Source organism: Ochlerotatus camptorhynchus, unplaced genomic scaffold (assembly GCF_037179485.1).
Source record: "Ochlerotatus camptorhynchus isolate MF236.1 unplaced genomic scaffold, CSIRO-AGI_Acam_v1.1 ptg000007l, whole genome shotgun sequence".
Lineage (NCBI taxonomy): Eukaryota > Metazoa > Arthropoda > Insecta > Diptera > Culicidae > Ochlerotatus > Ochlerotatus camptorhynchus.
Genome location: NW_027040499.1, coordinates 3,711,277 through 3,735,928, shown reverse-complemented (window position 1 = coordinate 3,735,928; position 24,652 = coordinate 3,711,277). Strand labels below are relative to the sequence as shown.

General features: G+C 38.7%; 1 protein-coding gene across 2 annotated transcripts in view; it reads right to left on the bottom strand.

Moving 5' to 3' along the window:
• The window catches only part of LOC135697546 (ankyrin-3-like), a 190,139-nt gene extending 166,091 nt beyond the window's left edge, over nucleotides 1–24,048 (bottom strand). For both annotated transcript variants that reach the window (XM_065217303.1, XM_065217320.1), the window contains exons 1-2: nucleotides 23,857–24,048; nucleotides 7,396–7,789 (exon numbers count right to left, since the gene is read on the bottom strand). The gene's annotated coding sequence lies outside the window, so the exon portion shown is untranslated. The remainder of the gene's footprint in view (nucleotides 1–7,395; nucleotides 7,790–23,856) is intronic.
• Nucleotides 24,049–24,652: the final 604 nt, after the last annotated feature.

Below are 24,652 nucleotides of genomic sequence, written 5' to 3'. Positions count from 1 at the left end.
CACATTTTGACCCAGGTAAAGTAAACGGATTATTAACAGAAGAGGAAATTATGGGTAGGGTACAAGAAGTCTATAAAGAACATTTTGGACAAAAGAAATCGTTAAAAATCCGTTTCACACAGAGGTTATTGGAAGATATCTGCCAGGACGATGAGCAGTGGAATATTGTTCGGGATACACACCTCAGAGCACACAGGGGTGCTGAGGAAAACAAACGACAAATTCTAAGAAAATTTTACTTTCCGAAAATCCAACAGAAAGTAAAAGATTTCATTACAAACTGTCGCATTTGCCACGAATGCAAATACGACAGAAGCCCTATAAATTTTCCCGTGCAAAAAACTCCTATCCCTACCGGTCCTTTCCAAATAGCCCACATAGATATCCTCTTCCTAGAAAATCTCCACTTTTTAACGTATATCGATAAATTTTCAAAATTTGCACAAATTAAAATGACCGAATCTAGAGCTGTAATTGATTTGGTTCCTGCTATTAAAGATATTCTTCTAAAATATAAAACACCAGGAGTTCTAGTTATGGATGGTGAGAGATCATTCATGACGGGAGAACTAGTAAACTTTTACAATACATATAATATTGAAACATACATTACAGCAACAGGACGCAGTGAAATGAATGGAGCCGTTGAAAGACTACATTCTACATTGTTGGAAATTTATCGAATTACGAAAACAGAAAACCCAGGAAGATCAGTGATCGACCTTGTGAATATTTCTATCCACAAGTACAATTCCACGATTCATTCCAGTACCGGATATACCCCTTACGAAATTATCATCCCTTCCAGCAAATCCTCGACTATAGTTGAGACTGTTTATCAAAATTTAAAGACCAAACAAAAAAAGGACTTGACATATATCAATAAAAACAAAAAATATGCAAACATAAAGAGTAACATAGAAGCTTTCGAGAAGACCAGACAAAGACTAAAGCACAAAAATAGGTATAAGAAAGTTAAAATAAGTAATGTTAATAGAAGTACTGTAACGACTGACGATGGCAGGAAAATACATAAAAATGACATAAAGATAAGACAGATTTGACTGACGCAAAATTTATCATTATTTACAGACTCTTGGCACTATTGCCGCAGATTTGGACTTTGACTATACAGAAAATCGACGGACCAATCTTCATTTACGACCATGGCATTGGCCGAATTCAATATCAATACTACTACTATATACACCATTTTAATATAGAAGCTCTAAGACTCCATATTGTTGATTTGAGAAATAAATTTGAAGAGATAGAGAGGAATCAATTTTCCGAAATTATAATACAAAAATTTGATGATATCAATGACTCATTAGGAAAGGTTATCCATTCTAAAAGGCAAAAACGATGGGATGCCGTAGGCACCGTTTGGAAATTTATAGCAGGATCTCCCGATGCAAATGATTTGAAATTAATTAATTCTAGTATCAATAATCTGGTATATAGCAATAACAAACAAGTAAAAATTAATCGAGAAATGACTTTACAACTTAAGGAAACAGTATTCAAAACAAAACAAGCCATTCAGCTATTCAGATCAAAATCCTCAGAATTGCATTCCATAAACATTCTCTTCAATCTTAAAGATTTAAACTACAAAGTAGAAAACATAATCGAAACTATAATGTTAGCTAAACTAGGGATTTTAAATGAAAAAATTTTAACCAAAACTGAATTAGAAATGTTAAGGAAGGATTTAGAGAGAGAGAATGTTACAGTTCATTCATCATCGGAAGTCGTCACGTACGCCAAAACATCCATAGTCACCAATCAACGAGAGATGCTACTATTCATCAAAATGCCAAAACTAGATTTCAGAATTTTCCGCAAAGTTCATATATATCCAACATTCCATAGTCAACGACAAATTCATGCAACCAAGAAGTTTTTCCTGATTCATCGAACTGCAAAATTTACCGTTAAAACGTTGGAATCAAATATCTACAATATTGAAGATACTGAAGTAGCCGATAGTACATGCATACCGAATCTGTTAGATGGAAAAGCAGCTATATGTAACTACACGTCAAACCCCATAGAGAAGGAAGTCATGCCAATCGACATGCAACACATACTTATCAACTCAGCAAGCAACTTTACCCTATCATCCGATTGTGGTACTACCGAGAGAACTCTTTCCGGATCATATTTGATCCAATACGAAAACTGCACGGCACGAATCGATAACGTTTCGTATACAAGTAAAACCCGAAATATTATTGGAAAACCCATTCACCTCCCTTTGGACGGAATACCTATCAGCAAACACGGTGACATACTGAACCTTAGTATGGAACACCTTCACAAGCTTCAAATAGAGGCACGGAAAGATTTGGATTTACTTCGTTTAAACAGCAATAGCTTGCGTTTTCCACATTGGTCAATTTTTGGAGGAATAACCATTATTCCTATCGTAATCGGTTTAGCTATTCTCAGTATTTTCTCCCACAGAACAACCAAGGTCAAGCTACATACCACCATTCCCGAAACCATTCCAAACGTTAAGGATCATCATGGAAAAACGGAGGCCAAGGAGATCACTCATAACTTCAAAAAACTTACAATAGCGGATATTATGCCCCTGGAGGTTCATCACTAAGGAGGGGCGAGTTAACGACCCCGCTACCTGGACTTGTACAAATTTCATCGACGGTGTCAGCAACTTCTATCAACACGGCAACAGCAGCATGGCATCGATCAGCAGAATTCGTCAACCCAGCAGCAGCGGCATCGAGGGCGATCGTTGCACTTAGTACTCATCGCGCGAGGTGCTGAGTGTGCAGAGAAGGTGAACTGTAGCATAATTCGATTATAATAAATCAGTCTTAGTTCAGTAGTGTAGCGGTTAAGTTGTCTTTTATATTTTTTAAAAAGAAACCCAGGTCGGTGGTTTTCTAACTCGCGTAATGGCATGATGCCAGGTCCGGCCAAAATAATGTCTCGCCTCCGTAGGACAGCAGGAAGGGCAACAGATGCTTCTGGAGGCACTCGGTGCGGTAAATTTCGCTGTTGATGGTACCCATTGTGATGTACGGTTTACTCAGTTTACCGCATTGGCATATGGCCTGCCAGAGCAAGTATTTTTTGGCGAATTTGTCCACTTTCTTCTTCCTTATGTCTTCCGGAACATCAAACCGTGATTTGGCAACGTAGAACTCCAGCCCCGGTATCTGCTTTGCGTCTGCCTTGATGTAGGTTTCGTCATCCATAACCACACACATCGGTTTCGTTAACCACTCTCGATACAGCTTCCTTGCGCGGGATTTGCCCGAAGCCCAGCTCGTTTCATGGTTTGCTGAACGAACCAGGCGGAACACTTTCCCTTCAGAGCCGCGTCGCGAATCGAAAGGTTCGGATTACGCTTGAAATAATCCAACACCTTCCGGGGCTTCACAGGGTCAGCTGTCTTCGATTTTCTTTCACTTCCAGCCCGCCGCTCGGACGTCTGGGACTCCTCAAAACGATTTTACCACCCGAGACACAGTTGTATGGGTGATTCCCAGTTGTCTTCCGGTCCATCTCATGGTCGCAGTCGGATTTTCCATGACTTACTTACTTACTTAAGGGTCCTGTGCACCACCAGCGGTGCAAAGGGCCAACGTGAAAGACTTCCATCGTGGGCGGCTGCTCGCTTTTGCCTTGACCTGGGCCCAGGTCAGATTTCTATCGACTTGCTTAATTTCCTTATTGAGGCTCCGCCGCCATGAGCCCCTGGGTCTGCCTCTGCTGCGATGTCCTGCCGGATTCCAATCCAGCGCTTGCTTGCAGATTTCGTTTCCACCCCGTCGAAGTGTGTGGCCGACCCACCTCCACTTTCGCTCTCGAATTTCTGTTGCTATCGGCTTCTGATGACATCGACGATGGAGCTCGGCATTCAAGATCCAGTTGTGAGGCCACCAGGCACGAATTATATACCGCAGGCATTGGTTGATGAAGACCTGCAGCTTTTGAGTGTTCTCCGCTGATACACACCACGTCTTGCTGGCGTATAACAACACAGATTTCACGTTCGAGTTGAAAATTCGGATTTTGGTGCGTTGACTTATCTGGTTTGCGTCTGCCTTGATGTAGGTTTCGTCGCAAACTCGCAAAGGCAGCCCTAGCCTTCTTGATTCGTGCACCTATGTCGCTCTTGGTCCCGCCGTCCGACGCTATTTGGCTGCCAAGATATTGGAAACTTTCGAGCTTCTCCACTGCTTGCCCCGCTACCGTAAAGTTGGAAGGGTTGCCCGTGTTGATATCCAACGATTTGGTCTTGTTGACGTTGATGGTGAGACCCGCCGCAGAGGAGCGTTCGGCTAGGTCATTGAGCTTACTCTGCATATCAGAGCGCCGTTGTGCTAGTAGAGCAACATCATCAGCCAAATCGAAGTCGTTGAGATGCTCCATGGTGATAGGCTGCCAAAGCAGCCCACGGTTCGGTACACGGTCAATTGCACCTACCATGATCTCGTCGATTACGATGAGAAACAGTAGCGGTGATAGTATACATCCTTGTCTCACACCAGCGACTACCCGGATAGGGTCGGACAAGGCTCCGTTATGCAGAACTCTGCACGTGAAAGCCTCATTCTGCGCTTCGATGAGATTGACGATTTTATCCGGGACTCTCTTGCGTCTCAGGGCGCCCCACAGATTCTCGTGATTGAGACGGTCGAAAGCTTTTTCGTAGTCAATGAAACTGGACTCTTGGAATTCATTGACCTGCTCCAGGATGATGCGGAGCGTGACAATATGGTCCATACAAGATCTTCCGGCACGGAATCCTGCCTGCTGCCGTCGGAGAGTCGCGTCGATCTTCTCCTGTATCCGATTCAGGATAACTTTGCACAGAACTTTGAGAACAATACACAGTAACATGATGCCTCGCCAATTGTCGCACACAGTCAGATCCCCCTTCTTTGGGACCTTCACTAAGATTTTCCATGACGGCACGCAAAATTCTCCGGCGATTTTCTTCTTGTTTCGATGACATCTCAATAACCACTGAACCGATTGTTATGAAATTTTGCACATGTAAACAATTCACTCCAAACTAGTTATACCCAGATTTTCATCAATTTTTACCCACGGATAAAAAAGTTACACACGGATAAAAATGGTGCATTTTTTTCGAGGACAAGCCTTACTAAAAATATGCCCTTTTCAAATGTTAATATCTCTGGTTGGGGCTCTCTCAATAATATGGAAAAAAAATAGAGGTACGTTATTTTTTAAATTCGTATATAATCAATTTGAATTTATTCATATTTTTTACTATAATTGGGTATATCTTTTTTATTAGAAGAGACTCAGACACCAACTTTTGCTATAAACAATCGTCTTAAAGAAGATGACTTTCAAGAGAAAATTTAAATAAAAAAAGTTAGTGCTGCACTGCTGCAGTGGTTCCCAAGGAGATGAATTTGGCCAATACTCCGGAACTAAGGCCAATTGAGGAATACTGGTAAATTTTGAAGCACATACTGAAGAAAAAGGTTGCAATTGCATTGATCTGAAGAATTTCAAGCGCAAATGGAATTTGGCAGCCAAACAAGTGGGAACAGGGCTCGTGCAAAAGATGATGGGCCGTGTACGAAGAAAAGTTCAACTGAAATAATGGTCTTACAGTAAGCATAATTCCTACTAATATATACAGTACTGGACAAAATAAACCATACGCTCAACCCAAAAAAGTACATCACTTCATATTTTTGCTATTTTGCACGCAATTTCAGCAGTATATTCAGAAAAGTTCAAGTATTTCTAATGATGCATTCAATTAGCTGAATGAAAATTGTTATAATATTCTGCTATTTTTGTTACAAATTTAAATAAATATATGCTCACTTTTGTGCTTAGACAAAATAAATCATACACTCCTAAGATTTTATTTTCAAGCCATCGAATAAAAACAAAATCTGAAGATTTGGCATCACAGCGTAATATTTGACAGTTCTTGTTCCGGGAAGCACCATTGTGTTTTGTTTGCGTCATTTGAAAAGTGAAAAATGTCGGAAAAGCAGATTTCGCTCCATGTTAGAAATTTGGTGATTCACGATCGTGAAAAAGGAATTTCTTTTCGGAAAATTGCCGAAAAGTACTCGATCTCAGTTGGAGCTGTTCAGCACATATGGAAAAATTACGAAACACGAGGCATATTACGGAAATATCATGGTATGGGGAGCATTTGCGTGATCTGGTGTTGGAAGCTTGGCTAATATAAAGGAAATAATGACTGCAGATGTGTACATTGACTTGTTAAGTGAAAATACGGAAGTTTCGCTACTGAAAACTGGCCTGGAATCCAATTACATTTTCCAACAAGATAATGACCCAAAGCACACAGCGAAGAAAACAACGGCATTTTTCAAATCAAATCGGATCAAAACGCAGGAATGGCATCCCCAATCTCCCGATCTCAACCCAATTGAGAATGTTTGGTCTTACTTGGACAACAAAGTGGATAAAGGATCGATGGGAGCGTGGGAGAATATAGATTCAGGATATCTACAAAACCTCGTCGAAAGTATGCCAAGACGGTTGGAAGCAGTGTTGAAAGCAAAGGGTGGTCATACCAAATACTGAGAGTGTTAAAATGTAATTTGAAAATTGAATTAAGCAAGAATTTTCAATAAAAAATCAGGCGTATGATTTATTTTGTCCAACTCGAAATTCTCCTTTTACAACAATCATTTATAAGATGATTGAGAAAGTCATACAATATATTGAAGTATTGCAGAACAAACCATTAATGTATGTTTGAATCTACCTCGAGCTCAAAAGAAAAATTATATGGGTGTATGATTTATTTTGTCCAGTACTGTAGCTGTTATATTGAACTATGAGAAATAAAACGCATTTTGAAACCCCAACAAGATTTCCGTGACCGGATTTTTTCCTTTATTCTAAGGAGAATTCCAAGTGAATTTTCAGAATAATTTAGAGGAAGACTTCAAGCTAATTCTGAGAAAAAAAAATCCTATACAATTTGGAGCTGAACTGCATGAGAAATTGAACGAATTTTAAATAGAATTATTGAATCAAAGTTCAGTGAACTCTTGGAATAATTATTTCAAAAATCAAAGATAATCTTAGTATGAATTTCGTGAATTTTGTGGAATCTTAAGCAGAGCATTTTTGGACTGTACGATAGAATTTAAGGGGCTCCCAGAGAGAATCTTACATTTATTTTAAAAGAATTCAGAAAATAACACCGTGAAGGGGAAGGATTCTAGAGGAAATTTTTAAATAACACAACTACCACGACCCAAAACTGCCCTTAAAAAGCATACCAGTCCCATCTTTGCTTGGTTTCCTATTCCACTGTTTTGCATTTATTGGTAGCAAACATCTTAAAATACTACGCATTTTTCAATGTAACGAAAGTATACTCACCAAAACAACGCCACGCACTAAAGACTATTAGCTTCTCGGCATACACACTATCCTAAATTATTCAACAAATAACACTGTATATTTCACCACAGAGTATTACACTACACACAATTTAACTATACACATAACCTAATTCAAAATCGACCTTCGTCTCTTCACACTTCAATCGTGCAGCAACACTAATTACAGGAATAATGCCCCATCGGTTTCAGATGCAAGACTCGAGCCACCCACTACTCATCGATCAGCTCGTACGCATTCACGTAGCACTTCCTCTCGCTTGTTTTCCTATTTGGAAAATATTCTGCTCCCAATATGCGTTCCAAACACTTCAACACATCAGCACACACTACGGTTCTTCATCAACGGCAGTAGATTGAATCATTCAGTGGAGCTGAAAATTAAATTTCCAAAACCTAATGCGTCAAATCCATTCCCGGTCGGACGGAAATTTCATTGGACATCCAGTCAAACATGCTATCCATAATAGCTCATTCTCCGTTGTGTGATTCGGCTCACGTCCTCGCCATTCATCCATCTAGATCTAGAATGCGGAAACGTCCACCCTCACCTCTTTGGTATTTACGTGTTTCACAACGCCCTCTAATTAAGATCAATTTTTACGAGCAGAATACATTCTCCTTTTCTGACACGTCGGCGGTAAACACCATCCTGAAGCTAACCGTTCAGCGTAGCGTAGCGGTCGGTGTGCTGGGATATGCAATTGTAGTTCTTCTTATTCTTACTTCTCTCTGACGGATGGGCATTGCTCATCCACTGCTCCCCAGTCCCCTTGCATCGTAGAGGTGAGATCAAAATACAAAACATACATTTTCCTCTTTCGCTGCTAGGATAAACAACTTTTCTCACCGCAGGGGTATCTTACGGAGAAAACTAAATGGAAAGAAGGAAAGGATGGACAAAAGAAATATTTTTTTACCTACTCCTAAAATGAATTAAATCCACTAAAAGAATTGTGGTCATTGTGAACTTTGTGGAAAGAATCTGGAAACTTTCGAAAGATTTATCTCATACCGACAAAAGTAAGAGGAAGAATCATAAATCGATTAATAGAGGCCAACCAGCCGAAGGCTGAAAGCCTTTTTAATCAAGAAACTAACAAAACGATCTAAACTTGTACATTACAAAAACTGTTGTAAACATTTCATTCACTAAGGATGTAAAAATGGCCTTCCATAACTCAGTCGGCCTGGGCAAAGCTACAAAGCGAGACCCGCAGATAAACATGAGAGTACCACGTACACCCGACGAAAAACGCTTTTCACATTATTTCAATTTCTCGCCTAATTCGTTACACAGTAACGACTTGATTTTAGCTTATTCGTCGAACAAAGTTTATTTCCCCAAATGCGCTGCAGCCATAAAGTCTAGATGACTGGTTGTGATCGAAAATAGTCATTCTAGAAAAACTTGCTTTTACGCTACAGTCCCCGGTTAGAACTGACACTACATTTTGTCGTAAAAAAAAGCAGAGGACGTAAGAAATCCATCCACGGGTTTTGTACACTCATAAAATAAATCAACCAGTGGATAATATTTACGCTCAGCCAATGAGAACGACCCAAATTTGAGTTAAGTTTACTGATAATCGCAAAAAGTGCAGGAACTCAGCGATTATTAAATTTGTCCAAAGGTTTTCCTGTGGAAAACCTCAAAAATCTGCCGGAAAATGAGGAAAATTTACGAAAATTTTACTCAGTCTAGAAGAAGTACTAGTAGGGCTAGACTGAGTGAATCCAATCTTTTCTTTTCTCATATTCGGGCATTTTTTTCCTGGACAAACCTGGACAGACCTGGAAAAACATGAGGCAAGTTTATTCATCGGTGAGTTCCTCCACTTTTTACGATTTATGAGTAAACTAAACTCAAACTTGAGTCATTCTCATTGGCCGTGATCTCTTAGTTGGAAATTGCACCACATGGACCATATGCCTTCAATGAAATCCATATGAATACCCACATGAATTTATTAGCTTATGTGATATTCAGATAAAAATCATTGATTTTGTAATTCGAAAAATATTATCTGCATTCCCAATAGAACCTATGTGCGAACTTGATTCAGTGTAGAACATTGGTAAAGATTGTCAAAAAGGGGGCTGACAAAATTGTGTCATTACTGTATTGGTACGATTCTACATCCAAGTAACTTGCTTGGAAGAATATTCAATCGCTAAGTATAATTTTAGCAACCGGAAGTGCATTCAAAGTGTTTTTATGTTACTTCATACGCGAAATTTGCGATTTTCAAAGTTGGTTGGAAATGCTATCCAACATGAAGCTTTAGTGTGATAATTTATTAGCTAGAGAATGATCTTAGAAGAGGGTAGGTAGATAGTTCCCTTAGAGTACGGCAGTATGAACATTGGATAGAAGTTGAAAATGAGCGAAGGGCCATTAATGCGACAGTGCAAGTCAAACGCACACTCTTTGCGATTTTAATTGTTTCTGTGAAAATCACTCGAAAGAATTAATTTTCCTATGCTTATTCACTGGATGACGCGGAGACGGATCTCAAAATCTAACCATTTTAGAACTGTCAAATCGAACTAATTTTTTACTCTCCCAGTAATACACGAGTATTGCATTTCATCAATTTAGAAAAGGTAGGCGTAGGACCGCTAGTGGACGGAACAAATATGTTGGGCCTTTAGTTCTTTTAATTGATCGATACATAATCTATTATCTTTACTCTTCCTCAACGCTTACACCATTGCACAGCGGTTGAAATTTTACAGGTGATCAATGTTGAAGTCAGCCTAACGGAATGACTGCAGTGGAACAGATGGTGAAGCTACTCAGAGAGCCTCCGATGTCCGCGTCCTACAGGGTCCTCCAGGGAAACTACCATTTTGGATCGAAGCGAACAAACTGGTGTGCTTGGGTATCTCCAGAGACAGTGGGCTCAGTTGGCTTTCCTGGCAGCATCAATACGCAGGTGATCATTGTAGTCAAACTCAGCTGTGCAACGTTAGGAGGATGTCGTTGCCGTTGGTAATGCTTTTCATTCCGATGTCCGCGTCCACTTTCTTGGTCTTTCAAATTAGTTGTGTCCCCACAGCTAATGGAATCGCAACTGATCATGTTCACTGAATTACAGTCTGTTTTATATTTGCAGAATAGCTAATTATGCCCCTCCATTTTTTGGAGTATTTTTTGTCAGAGCGTTCCTGTGGTACATTAGAAGCGTTTGAAGCCTATTGTTGTGTATGGAGGTCTCTATACACAGGCTCCTAACGCTTCTAACATATCGCAACAATAGGACTGCATTCACATCAGACCAAGACGTGCTTCGACCAGCATTGAATTGGATTGTTATGAAAGAACAACTAGCGCTACTAGACTCTTTCACACCAGTGTAAGTTGCATGCCGACCCGATGCTGGCGGCCCAGTCATGCTGCCTTTTGCGGGAAGCCTTTCCTCCGGTCAATGTGAGTGCATTCGTCGTCGTCGTCTTCGTATTGGTGCAATGCGTGCTGTTCCACTCATAAGTTGTGTCCGACCGAGACGGCTAATACAAAGGTGCCACAGTCGGAAGAAGTGTTAGTTTGTTTACTTAAATGTACCATGCCCATTTTGTTATGGCATGTTTGCTATAAGAAATGCGCCTCGTGTTTATTAGCTAATTTCACATCAAAGATTGATTAATTGAGTAGGAAATCAGTTTGGCACGGCATTTGTGACCAGCATACACCTTCCGGTAGTATGAAACAAGTCAAAAACTGTTCAAATCCGCAGATAAAATTTTTTGTTTTGAATTTCTGTATAGCAAAATAGTGAACTTCTCGTGAACATTAACGGCAAAGAACTCACCAACACTGGGAGACTGTGAGTTCCTGCCCAGCTGTCATAAAACCGTCTTGGTGTCCGACGCCTATCCGTCCGTTGCTCGAAAGTAAATGACGAAGAAAACAATAAGGCAAGCGTTTTTACTACCGCTGCTTTTCTCCTCCCTTCCATTCATTGGTGAAATGGTGAGCGGTCAACCGAGTGGTGAGCTCGCTCATGTGAGGATGCGCAATGTCTAGTGTGCTCGATTTGCGCTCTATCGTTACGTTCGTGTTTGGGATTTTTCGTTACATGTCTGGATTTTGATTTTTTTTTTAATGTGACTCCCAGTATAGAAATGAAAGACGTAGTCCTACGTCAAAAATACTCAAGACCACCTCGAATCATTCTATTTATAAAAGGATGTAGTGCACATGCAAACCACATTTATTCAAATAACATCGAAATCATTTCTGTAAACTTTATGATCAAACAATTGCTCATTTTCGCTTTTTGATGCAATACGGCCATTTAAGTACAAATACCTAAATATAATCAAGAAGATTTTTTTCATGTTGCAGTGGCGTCTCGTCCATATGTGTACCTCGTGCACTGCACAGTCTCGAATTTTCAAAAAGTAAAATTTATATTTCATAAAAATTAAGAGGCAAAAATTTAATACTCAATTAAAACCATTTTTGTCCGCCCTATTTATTGGTTTCATATGGATAGTAACTGAATTATCCACAACATCACTGGATAGGAGCTGAATTGTTTACCACATCGCTGCTCAACCTTCGTTTTACAGAAAACAGAAGCGAGGCATAGCGATCTTGTTTTCACGTTTTCACTGGGATTTTACCACGTGCAGACAACACTCTTTTTGGGCTTCTATGGCGAATGAGCGACACAAAACAAGCAAGGAAAATATGCCTTCGTTCTACCAAAGCCACCGCATGCTTAGTTCTCCCAGTCTGAGCACTTATGCTTGTGCACCAGAAACGTTCGAATTTACAACCAGATCAGTTGTATATGTATTGAAGTCACGTAAGCATAATTGCCGCTGTGTTAGTGTTTATTTTGTGCACTTCTATCTTTGCACAGTTTAAAGAGAAGAGAATAAATTGGCACGTATAGGCAACGTCGCATTTGAGTTTCTCTCTGAATTGATTGAACTTGGAGAGCCGGCATTCGTTGTATACCTACCTACACGCACACATCGAATTTTTAAATTTTTAAATTTTCTCACTACCATGTCTGCATTTCATTCAGTAGCCTCAGTGCATTGATGGAATATTGTTCATACCATAGTGCAAAATTAAATAGGAATCATGGAACAGGATATTATTGATGACCTCCTGAAAAGACCGTTTGCCAGAAGATCCATGGAGGAATAAATGCTTATTGCGAGAATAGACGTCCCACGACCAAAGTTGGACAACTTGAAAACGACATGTAAAAGAAATGGTAAAATCATAACGCGGAACTTTGCCGAAAATGGACAAGTGGAAATTGTTGGTTGTGTCATGCTCGAGGAAATTGCGCGGGATGTGGAGCATTTCGAGGAAATCGCAATTGGCATCAACTCTACGCTACTGCTTAGGAAACGGTGAGTAACGATGACAAATATCATAAACATGAGACTTAAGAAGAAAATCAATGTTTCTATGCAAGAGTAAGCAAAACTGGTAGCAGAACTGTTTCCCATCATCATTTCGTTTATGTTTTATGCAGGTACCCCCGTCGAAAGATTTGTATCCCATTTTTTTTTATTATGCATCAAAATTGGCTTCTACTGTTACAGACAAAATATAAATAAAATAGGTGCACAACTAGTGAATTTTCTCACGTGACGCCACTAAAATTACTAACTTACTATTATTCTGGAGTTACGATCAAATAATCTACTAGATGAACCATGACTTCAACAAGGCCCTTAGTAACGAAATATCTCCAAACAAGTGCATAGAGATTATGCACATCAATTACGTTTCAATTTTATGTGTATAAATGTTTTAGGTTCTCCAAATTGTCCAGAAGTTTGGGCTATATGGTCTAATGGATCTACCAATGCCTGTACGACGTCCTTAGTCTTGTCCAAACATGTGCATTGAGTTTATGCGCATCATTATAATCTATTTTGAGTTATATAAGATACTCAAGGTTCTCCCGATTGTCATGTAGTTAACGTACAATAATCTATAAGGGCCCTTAATAACGAAACATCTTCAAATAGGTTCACAGATATTATAAACAACATTATTGAAACGTTGTAATGTGCTAGGTGTTCCAAAGTTGTCGAAGTTGTTCAGGCTAGAGTCACGCCAAGAGAAAAACAGTTGAGCTCGCATCACGGTTTTCGAAAGATTCCCTTTCTTTTAGCTTGGCAACAGAGGACTTCTACATCAACTTCAAATGACTTCTAGCGAGAAAAAAATAATAGCGGCTGTAGTAAATCATTATATCAGTGATTTTGTCAAAGTATCTTAACACAAAATAGTAGAAATTCTCATTACTGATCATTACCAAACGTATCCCATGACAATTGAATGCTCACTGCGTGTTTATTATCATTTCTTCGATTATATTTTATATTTTATTGCAATACCTTTCGTAGACCTTTCATAGCATCGTTATGTTTGTTTACTTTGCACGATAGGTAGCTGGTTTGACAGTTCGATAGGTAGACTTCCCAAGTAACCAAAAGTTCCGCATTCAACACTTCCAAGTTCCATAAAGTTCAAATAAAGTTCCGACAGAACTTTCAAACCACATGAAGCAATCCGCACAAATCTTTTTTTTTTTGTAACAAAATTCAATGTACGTAAATATGAAATAATCAGTGGCCCGAATAAATCATAATTCTTATATTTATGCAACATTCTATACAAAAATAAAAAAAATAAATTAAAAAGTAATTTCTTGGATTCGAACCCGTGTATTCGGCATGTGATCTACGATTGCTAACCACTGCGCCACAAGTGTGATGGAATACCATGTGGGCAAACACTAAATTAAATTCATCAAGGTGTTGTGTTTCGTATTCAAGTCAGTCAGCAGGCTCAGAAAACTCCAACAATAGGCGGGACAACAGCTCACTTTAATATATTTCAGATGACGTAGTGGTTCGTGCTGAGACTCTCACGCAGAAGGACTGGGTTTAATTCTTCAAACAGCTCCATTACTAATACTAATGCTGATAAATCAATACACATTAATACCTGCCTTTAGAAATAACTTTCATAAAAGTGCGAACTAAATATAGAATTGGTGTAGAGGACAAAAACCTTTTTTAATTTATTTTCTAAAAGTTCCGTTCAAGTTCCGCCAGAGGCTGCTTAGACTGCTCTTCAATTATGGTACCGGTACTTTCAAGTTCTTATAACGACTTAAAAATGAGGCTGTTTAGAATTCTATAGACCACCTTCAACCAAGGTGCTTAAGCCATAAATAGCCTTTTATCAGAACTTTTGGTTACTTGGGTTGGCTTCACTCTTGACGTGACTCATTATACACCGACTCTAGTTCAGGCTATTTGATATGCTGAATCAACCAAGGCCTGCGCGACATCCTCTGTGACGACACCTACTCAAACATGTCCATAGAGTTTTTGCGTTTCACTTATAATCTATTTTGATTTTTATAAGCTGCTCAAGGTTCTCCAAATGATGCTGGAGCTCAGATCAAATGATCTAGCAGATCAACAATGACTGATACAAGGTTTTTTTTTTTTTTTTTTTTTTATTAGAGAGATTTTTAGCCTAAGGCTAGTTCATCTCTTCGACTGATACAAGGTCCTTAGTTACGAAACAGTTACAAATAGCTTTATAGAGAGTATGAAAATCATTTACGATTCAATTCCATGTGCAATTTCTCAATATATGGGTCGCGAGATGCGAGTTGAATTCAGTTTTTATAATTATATAGAATCAAACCTGAGTTGAAATTTACACCTGTGTGTAAATGCTTATAATGGCTTCAATTTAGAATTAATGATAAAGTATCTTAAAATATATAAAATCCTTAATTAAGGTTTCAAACTTGATGGTGGAAGGAAATATAACTCCGCTTCTCGTGATTCAAATTCGTTTGCGCTTTTCCAAGTAAAAGTAGACTTCACTTCTCGTAATCCAAATTAATTTTGGATTTATTTTTAATTTTTATTAATGATTTTAATTCATCCAAATTTGTCTTCGGTTCTCGTGATCCAAATTCGATTGCGCTTTTTCAAATAAAATTTGACTTTGCTTCTCGTAATCCAAATTCGATTTCAATTTTCCAAGTAATGTTTAACTCCACCAAACTCGATTGCGCATTTACCAGTAAAATTTGATTTCGTTTCTCTTAATCCAAATTCAATTGCGCTTTTCCAAGTAAAGTTTGTCTTCGGTTCTCGTAATCCAAATTCGTTTGCGGTTTTCCAAGTAAAATTTGATTGCAATTTTCCACGCAAAATTTGACATCGCTCCAAATTCGTTGGCGCTTTTCCTGATGAAAATAATAAAAAAAATTCAGAGTTGGTTAGAAATGCTAACATGAAGCTTTAGTGTGATAATTTATTAGCTAGAGAATGATCTTTAGAAGAGGGTAGGTGGATAGTTCCGTTAGAGTACGGCAGTATGAAAATTGAATAGAAGTTGAAAATGAACGAAGGGCCATTAATGCGACAGTTTTTAAAGATAGACGCACATCTTTTGCCTAACCCGTACGATGTACGCGGAGACTTGAAGTATGTCTCCAAGTCTACAGGCAAAAAATGTGCGTCCCTCTTTTTGCTCATAAACTGACTGCGGCTGTGGAATAGTTCTAGCGACGTTTTCATCACTACCTAAAGCCCCACGTTGCGAGAGCATTTCCAGTCGATGGTGTGTTATAATGCAATTCTTCTTTACCCAACTATTGTGTTGCTCCTCTCGTCATGACCAACTTGGTCATCTCAGAGAGAAGGCAGTAGGGTGGTTGTTGCGTGCTGTACCATCATCAGCATTGTTGACGGTTACTCCCGCCTTGAGTTGTTACATTCAAAGTGTTTAATAATAACTAATAATAACTATGGTGGGTCGCGACATAGAATTTCTCATAGTGGGTCGCAATCAACGTAAGTTTAGGAAACTGGCACTGGCATAAGCTGTTCCAGGTTCTCCAAATTGTCCTACTATTTAATCTACTGGATCCCCCAAGGCCTGCACAAAGTGCTCAGTGGTGACACATGTCCAAACAAGTTCATAAAGTTGATGCACAAAAATCTATGTTGATGTACATGAGTATATGAGTAAATGATGATGGAGTGGAACTCCAGGATAATTTGTAGAGCCTTCAGCATCTTATAAATATACCTAAAAAAGGATTACAAATTAACTCTATGAACATGTGTGGGTAGGTGAGTAGATCACACAGGCCTTGGTTGATCCAGTAGATCAAATAGGCTGAACTCCTGAACAATTTTAAGAACCTAGAACTTCATATTCACATGGAATTGAAACCTAAATGATGTGCATAATCTCAATAAACTCCCTGGCGTTGGTAGCATTGGTACTCAGTACGGAAAACAAGATCGACGGAAAATAATGCGTATAAGTCTGCTGTCTATCAAGCAGAACCGGCAGGCACTAGACCACCAAGCCTTTTTTCAAAATGTTTGTGGTTGTTTTTTTTTTACTTAAGAGGGTTTAAGCCTAAAGGCTGGTTCTTCTCTGGAAAATGTCTTGATTGTTGTTGATAAGAAGAATTTTTTTCAAAAATGTTAAACTACAATAGATTTTCGGACCAACGACCGAAAAACATTTGGTTACGTGTTCATAATTTTAAGCATTCCAAAAGTATCTATTTTTTATGAGCTCGGACAAGGAATTTGTTTGCATATTTTCCCCAGAAAAGTATTATTTTTCTCTACAATTTTGTCTCAGACGTCATTTTGATCACATGTTCCGTTTCCGAGCACATTTTCTATTAATTTCAAACACGCCATTTTGAAAAGTTTTACATCATCCAAAGGGCCGAATTTTAGTAGAAATGTGAATCATTGTCCATAACAAGCAATTATGCAAAGCTTCAAGCAAATCGGAGAAGGACAACATTTTTCGATTATGCCTTGTTCATATTACAGAGTTATAACCAAGGTTGCAAAGACTCATTTCAGCTAAAACAATGTTTTTCTAAATTATGAAATAATTAGATGCCATGATCAAATTTTTAATTGGTAGGATACAAGAAGAGGTTGCAAAGAATGTGTTTGACATATTAAACCTGTTTATTTCAGTTCATGAGAGTCACAATCAGCGATTTTTCACAAACTCACTCACTCACTCACTCACTCACTCACTCAGCGATCAGCAAATCGCTGATTGTGACTCATAGAAAGCAAAATTTACAGGTTTTATGTTTCCAACGCATACTTTGTAACCTCTTCTTGTAAGTTACAAGTAAAACATGCCATCATACCATCTTTTGGTTTTATTATTCCGAAAAACATTATTTAAGCTGAAATGAGTCTTTGCAACCTTGGTTATAACATGTTATAGCGCTATCTTGATGGTGGTTTCTGTGTTGCAATTATTTGACAACCGTTATAACATGTTATAACTTTCCAGTCTGGACTGCGTTTTAGTCATGTTGCGCGGAACAGCTCAGGTGCCAAATACAGTCAAACATTACACTCAAAATAATCGACACGTTGTTGTTATGTGAAAAATCACGTAGAGTATCTAATTTTCCTTTGCTGTCAATTTTACGTGGCCCAAGTAAACTCTACATGATACCACTTATATGTGAACTGAAACTCCTTTCGAAATCGTCAGATTTTTTAATGACGTTTACGTGAATTACACATACACAGATTCTACGTTCGTTTCACGTAAACCCTAAGTGATTTTCTCGTCTTAAAAAATAAATGAGTGATTCACTCATAGTGCTATACAATATGGCGCTAGTTCTTTGTGCAAGTTAACATGCTATTGAAATCCAGATTGGTTGGGGCTTTACTGAGACAATTTCGAGTTGTAAGTATAATTAATTAAAATTTTACAAGGAGATTATTTTAGTTTGTTCCTTTTTTAGTATGACGACAAAGAACCATCATGTATGAACTTCAAATCGAGCTTCAAGTCAAGTGGAAGTTATAAGCCGATGCATTTTTGTTAGTGTTCTTGTCTCTGTCGAATTTTATTTCATTTTATGTTTAATGCCAATGTGTTTTTTGTCTATTTATGAATGTCTATTAAGAAATAACGAATACATTTTATTTAAATCGAATCGGTATTTAATAATCAGTTAGAATCACTATGCATTTTATCGGAAGAATCACGTAACTTCTACGTGATAATCCAGTGACGATGAAGCTCACTGAATTGAGTGCCTCCATATGAGAATCACGTAAGGCTTACGTGAAAAATGCGATGGAAAAAAATCTATGTGTGTTTTCACGTAGCATTGATGTGAGGATTATTTTGAGTGTAGGTATTCCCGTGCCAAATTATGAATCAATATGACGCCTCATTTTCAAAATGGCTTATTTGATATGTTTGCATAAATTATAGCACGGAAACGTCTCTTCAAATTAAAATGACCAATGAGATTAAGTTCAAGAAAAATAAATGGCCTTTCAAAAAACTAAATACACACTGTAATAAACGACTCACTTGTCCAATTCCCAACTAAAAATTTTCGCAATGTAAACGCTTTACTCATTTCATTTATACAGCCTCAAGCTGTATTCGAATGTTATACGATATGAGGAGACTTTTACTCAACCTCTATAAAAGCAAATCTGGCGAACTTAGTCAGCTACTTATGGCTGTAGGGACGGTTGGGACAAGCTCTTATTGCATATCCATTAACGCTTCTACACAACTGTTATCCTGATGTTTATTGTATGTTTACTTGAAAGGCGCTTACTCTACCTTTTCCCGGTTATCCAATAATCACTACGCAGCTTTCTCTTGAAGTCGGGTTAAATATTTTTCACGCTATTTTTTTGATGGGGGCATTTACTAAGTTTATTTTGCTGTGAATCAAATTAATCGAAATTAGTTAGTTAGTTAGGAGCAGAGTAAAAGCTGTGAAACTGCACACGTCTAAGAACCTAGTTGACTGCGCTAACACAGTTTATTAGCTGAGTACAGGTTGTTTAGTTGTTGAAAAAACACTTTTGAGGTTTATGTTATTCAGCAAGAGTGGTTGGTTGTGTAGAAGTCATCAAATGAGTGACATATTCACTGTATTGGCTTTGTTTTGCAGCTACAAGTTGAAAGCTGGTTAGCATGTGTATAAAAGTGGCATTAGTGTTTATTGGCTGTTGTTATTCAGTGCGACTGACAAATTGAATAATGGTTGTAAAAAAGTTGAGTAAACGCTCTCCAAAACTATTTTACTAGCTTCAGTTTGTAGCTGTATCTGCAGCCTTTTTTCAGCTACTTTACAGCACAACGCTGCAAAAGTTGGCTTATAAAGCTGAAAATGTTAGTTGGGTTAGCAGCAGTTGTACCTCTCGGTATCGATCGACAGTTTGTTTACTCGATCAAGTTATTGTTTCACTGCGCAATGAACTCATTGCCAGCCGCTCGGTCTCTTGTCGTTGCCGCTGGAAGCCAAAATGTGTTATACGAGGAACACAATCAAATTCAGCTTCGTCAATGGAAGTGCAAAACCCACCATGGGCGAAATTGCCAGTTTTGTGAAAGCACTGTTTATAAAGTTCAAGTCAGAAGAATTGGTACTGCATGCATTGACGTTTAGCTTGGTAGATTAAATATTCCATTAATTAAACTACGCTCAATATGTAAAGGTGTCAACCACGATCTAAACAGCGTTGGTCCTAGGAAAATGCGAGAAAGTTAAGTGTGTCATCCGGGAGAAGTTCCTTGTAGAGTTGGGCCTTGACATGGACACAGGTATGCGAGGTGTTTACATGGATGTGGAAAGGAGATTCTCCTCTCCCTTTTAATATTCTCAATCGGAACAGGAATATATGTTATGATAAGAATAAGGATAAATTCTGTTCATGTAAGACGAAAGGGCACCGGATGAATTTCTACTCCAAGAAGAAGACTCGGAAGGAACCAAAAAAGCACCAACAGGACGATAAACCAAAACAAGACGAAGGAAAGCATCACCCGGGCGAAGTTCGCAGTGATAGCAGTTTGGATAGTAGGACGAAAATACGCAGATGTGGTAATCGAAGATGCCACAATAGACGTGACAACCCAAGATGCTGGAAAGGCAGGACAGGAAAGCAAGCAAGTAAAAACCAGGAACAGTCGGTAAAGGCGTCGCTACAAAGCAAGACCATGCTGGAGGTGACTGGGTTCCATTCCCGGTTGGGGTCTAGGAACTTTTCAGGATGGAAATTTTTCCGACTTCCCTGGGCATAGAGTATGATTGTACTTGCCACACAATTGTACTAATGCAAAAATTCCAGACTGGACCGGGAATGGAACCCAGTCACTTCCAGCATAGTCTTGCTTTGTAGCTGCGTCTTTACCGAATGGGCTAAGGGTGACCCTGGAACTACTATTGGACTTGCTTAAACATTCTCATGTAATTTTATGTGCCCCATGATGGGTTTTATTTAGCCCAAGTCAGAAACTGATAACTTCCCCGTGGGTACTCGGTACATGTCCGGATATGACCAATCTGGACTTGAGTACTAGATCTGACTACCATTGGACTTTTTTCCAGTTCTTATGTGATTTTATGTGCCCCATGATAGGGCTTAAGCCCAAGTTAGAAACTGAACACTTGCCCCGGGCTCCTGGAACATGTCCGACTGTAACCAAAAGGGTCCTGGGCACTCGAAATAACGATCATTGAACTTTTATTTTTTTTAATTCTGATGTGGCTTTTGTCTCTAGTTAGAAACTGCCCACTTTCCCGGGGACACAGGAACATATCCGGATGTGGTCAATTTCAATCAAGAGTCCAAACATCTTGATATGACCAGTAACCACCGTTGATCTTGTTTTTGAATTCTCATGTGTTTTGATGTGTCACATAATGTGTCTGGCGCGTTTCAGGTCGCTTGTAGTCTTAAGATACGTTCTCATTTTTCTGGATCCAGTTAAAGGATTCTAAAAATATTCTATGAGACAACGATACCTTTCATTCGACGCTTCTTGTGTCCAATTTAATGGAGTGGGTGCTGAGAAACCCGCCTTTACTCTAGTCTGTGATACTCGTAAGAGCATCGTGGAGCATTTCCAGGCCAAATAGCAAAAAATGAAATTAATTTCTGACCGCGAAAAAACTTTAAAATGGTGAATTCGATAATTTACATCAAATTATAACTCGAAAACGTCACATCCAATCGAATGGCTTCTGTGACAAAGTTGTCGGAAAAAATAATTGTTTTTGAGAAAAATAAACACTGCAAAAAGTTATTAGTAACTTTAGCTAAAAACTCCAAAAAAAGTGTTTAAAACTTAAATATGACCATGTTCAAAATTCCAAGTTAACACTTAAAAATTAACAAAAATCATAGAATAATAACAGGTATTCAGAGTTGGCTGGAAATGCTATTTAACATGAAGCTTTAGCGTGATAATTTATTAGCTAGAGAAAGGTCTTATAAGAGGGTAGGTAGATAATTCCGTTAGAGTACGGCAGTATAGCATTTCCAACAAACTCTGAAAATCGCAAACTTCGCGTATGAAGTAACATAAAAACACTTTGAACTTTGGTACTTTTTTAAACTATTTGATGGAAGTGACGTTTTCGAGTGTGCTTTTTCCGTGTTGGGTATACTACGACCATTTCTTTCGTAGACCCCCGCTAATTAGAACGGCACTTCATGCATATTACCGGGGTTCATTTTTCGTATGCACTTCTAGTAACCCTATAAGCATCATAAATGCATGTTTCTGGTAGCCTCTCAATGACGGTAGAGCAATTTTTAGTTTATACGGGGTGGTTCAAATTAAAAAGTGTGCATATTAAAAACGGATAGATTACCGGGGGGGGGGGATTTATACGGTATTGTGATATATTGTTTTATCAGTATTTCGTATCACTATTTTGTGAAGCGACCGACACAGACTGACCAAAAGCATTTTCCCAGCCAGGTATTACATTTCGAATGGAATGTACTGTTTGACTGGGATCTGCATTCTAAATATCGAAGGGTTCTGGCAGTCCCTTATCCAGAAAAATACGTCCTTTATTGAGGATTGCTGTACAAGAGTATAGCAAATGTTCAGTGTCTTCCTTTTCTATGCCACAGAATCGAAACATATCCTATTGTTTTCTATTAATTTCAAGTGATATTTACTTGGCCAATTTCCTGTTATCAAACCAGTATAGACACCGAGATCTTTCATTGATAATTCAAGAATTTTGCTACTAATTAAAATATTCAGAATTATGAACCGTTTCGACTGCCTAGCAATGGAAGTGTTGCTCCAGTTTGTCTCCACTTTCCTTTTATCCCATTTCTTGATCTCCGTTTTAAGAGAACGAGCAGAAACTCCACAGAGTTATTCTGGTCATATGAATTGTTGAGATGATCCTAGCCTATTTCAATGTTGCAAGATTTTTGCAAAATTCAAAATGACCCAATTTTAGCTCAGATGTGAATGATAGACTATAGCAAACAATTATGCAAAGTATTAATCGTTTCGTTTGCTATTTACTTTAATTTATTTATATTTTTCCATTTAGGCTACCCAACTTTATGCCACAGCATAGCTTCTAATTTAAAATCTATTAGAAAACTTAATAGGAGAAATGGCTCTAATGTTGGCCTATGGATCTAAGATTGGGCCCATTGCTAAAAATCTGCTATTTGTCAATGTTATCTAGATGAACGCGTCATTGGGACGGTACTAATGGATATTTTTTGGTAACTATTGAAAATTTAGTCGATTGCTGAATTTATTTATGGGCCCAAATTAGAGGCATTTAGGCCGACATTACATCCGTTTCCCCTATTAATAGAATTAAATGAAATAAGCAAGAACTAATAGGAAAATTAATCAATTGATAATTTTGCCAACAACAAAAAAATCATATTTTGAAAGACGGAACCACTCTTCGCTTCCATTTCACTCCCACTCCTTCACAGTCGTTAAATTGCGCACTTTTCGTCACCCAGCAAATTAACCCATTTATGTCCCATCCCGCATTCTCCCGCAGTCCAAGCTAAGAACCATGTATTTTTATCCTCCTCAGCACACGACACTTGTCTTGACCAACTATTATTGCTGCCACTGACTGGCCAAATTCTCCACTCGACGGAGACGCCCGGCACGCGGCCCGATTTTTTCTTCACCCCTGCGCCGGCCGCTCGTAAATCACTCCAAGGGTGCACGTTGATTTTGTTTAGTCCACCAAACAGCAACACTCATAAACATTTGCGTCTTCATCTTCCCAGAGTTTTTTATCATAAGCACTGATGGTTCACTTAGGGCGCCGCGCAAGCGTCTTTCGACAAGGCATCTTAATGACCTTTTGAGAAGATCAATCGAATGGAAAAAAAAAAACAATCTTCGATAACTCAAAGCGAAACGGAATGGCTGGGTGTCGTTTTTCATCCGGAGCATCACTTGATTAGGAAAATTTTCCAAGCAACTCATCTCCCCGGGTGAGGGTCACGCTAGGCGACGACGACGACGATAAGCGAGGTGCTAATTATTCATAATTGATGGCCACTTTTTCGGTGTAATCCACATAAGATCCACTACCTTCAATAGATTTCCGTACAGCTGGATTCTTGGTTGGGCTGTATGAAGTTCAGGATTGCTCCATTGCACTTGGGAAAAAACGGGAAGGACACTGATACTGATAGGAGAGAGCAGTGCAAATAAAATTGCTACTGCTGCTGATCACACCTACGACGGAGACGCGATACCGGATAACGCGTCCAACTTGGCGAACGATTGACGAAGGAATGAAGAGAGCTCCGGTTCTGGTTCTTTTCGAAGGCACCTCGGTTCGTGTGGGATTCCGTTTCCAGTCAGTGGCTATTGGCTCACCCAGAAGGCACCGATTGGCGGGCTTCTGGCTGGTGAGAAAGAGAGAATCGGAGAACATCAGGACCCCCCGGTGGGAGGACACAGTTGCAAGCTTTCAGCTTGTTTGTTGCAGTGGGTGGATGGAAGTTTTGCGATGCGACAAATGCTAAAACTTCAACTGGATTGTTTGTTTCAAACACAATCATTTCAATCCTTGTCCAAAAGGATATTAAATTTTCAGTGAAATTCACCGTTCGGGTTCTTGCAAATTTTGCTTTGTCCAGGATCTTAGTTTTTCTTTTTTGCTATTTAGTCTAATATCCCTTTATATTTCATTGCCCGAAATCAAATATTTTTACTCATGTCCAAAAAATTTAACTTTTCATTTTATATCGGAGATATGGAAAATATTTCGTACTACAAAATTTTCCTATACCATAATTTTAAAATTTGATCCAAGATCCGACAAAAAATCAGTTCACAGGATCCCAAAATCTTTCAATATTTAAGATCACAAAAATTATCC